The 892-nt window shown below is 46.4% G+C and overlaps 1 protein-coding gene across 1 annotated transcript in view; it reads right to left on the minus strand.

Annotated features, from left to right (window-relative positions):
* Positions 1-892, minus strand: part of SI (sucrase-isomaltase) — a 56,847-nt gene that overhangs the window by 6,141 nt on the left and 49,814 nt on the right.

Below are 892 nucleotides of genomic sequence, written 5' to 3' on the forward strand. Positions count from 1 at the left end.
GCTCTGGGTGGAAAGGATAAATGGCACTGAAGTGTCTCTTATCTGAAGGCGCTTTAAGTTTAGTAATGTTGAGGAAATTAGTTAAAGCTTCTCACGTAATCTGTGGTTATGGTTCCCACAGGTTTGAGGACAAATCTTTGTGATCTGTGTTGTCTTAGGTCCAGAGCACAATTTCAGTTATACAGCATATTAATTCTATAAATCATAGCATTATGTGGTCTAAATCAGGAAAAATCGTTTTACTCTCATGCTAATCTGAAGGTTTAATTTCAGTTTCGTCTCTGAAGGCACGCTCAGATGTGTCCTCCAGAAATGCAACTGCCTTGGCCAGAGTCCATCCTCCCCATCTGCTCCTAATGCTCCTCCTCGAGCACCCCACGTTACACGGAGGATTTCTAAGGCAGACACAACCACCAGCACTTCTTTTCCAAAGTGACGGCCAAGCAATGAACTTTCTTACAGCTTGGAGCCTCCACTTTGGCCACTGCGGTATTGCTAAGAACTGCTGGCAGCAAAGCTCGTAAGTCAGCCACTGAGCATTATCTGGTTTTCAAGGGCTGCTGCAGTTTCTTTCATCTCTGCCCAGGTCATATCCCTGGGTTGTGTTTTGTGTGCTTTAATTTGGGCTGTGAATATCTCCAGGGGTGGGGGCTCAGCAGCCTCTCGGGGCATGCAGAGAGCCATCCTCACAGCAGAAAGAGATTGTGTGTGGGCAAGAGGCACCGTACGTACCAATGCGAACCCCATCATCCCAGTACAGCTGGCCTTCTGCAAACAGAGCGTCGGTCAAAGCCACAGTGAGGCCCATCGGGTTTTTTCGGCTATGGAAAACACAATCATTTTTCCTCATTTTCCTCAGCTAATCACATTTCCTATTTCTCAAAGGTTAGAA

This window comes from Athene cunicularia, assembly GCF_003259725.1.
Source record: "Athene cunicularia isolate RWA chromosome 9 unlocalized genomic scaffold, athCun1 chr9_part1, whole genome shotgun sequence".
Lineage (NCBI taxonomy): Eukaryota > Metazoa > Chordata > Aves > Strigiformes > Strigidae > Athene > Athene cunicularia.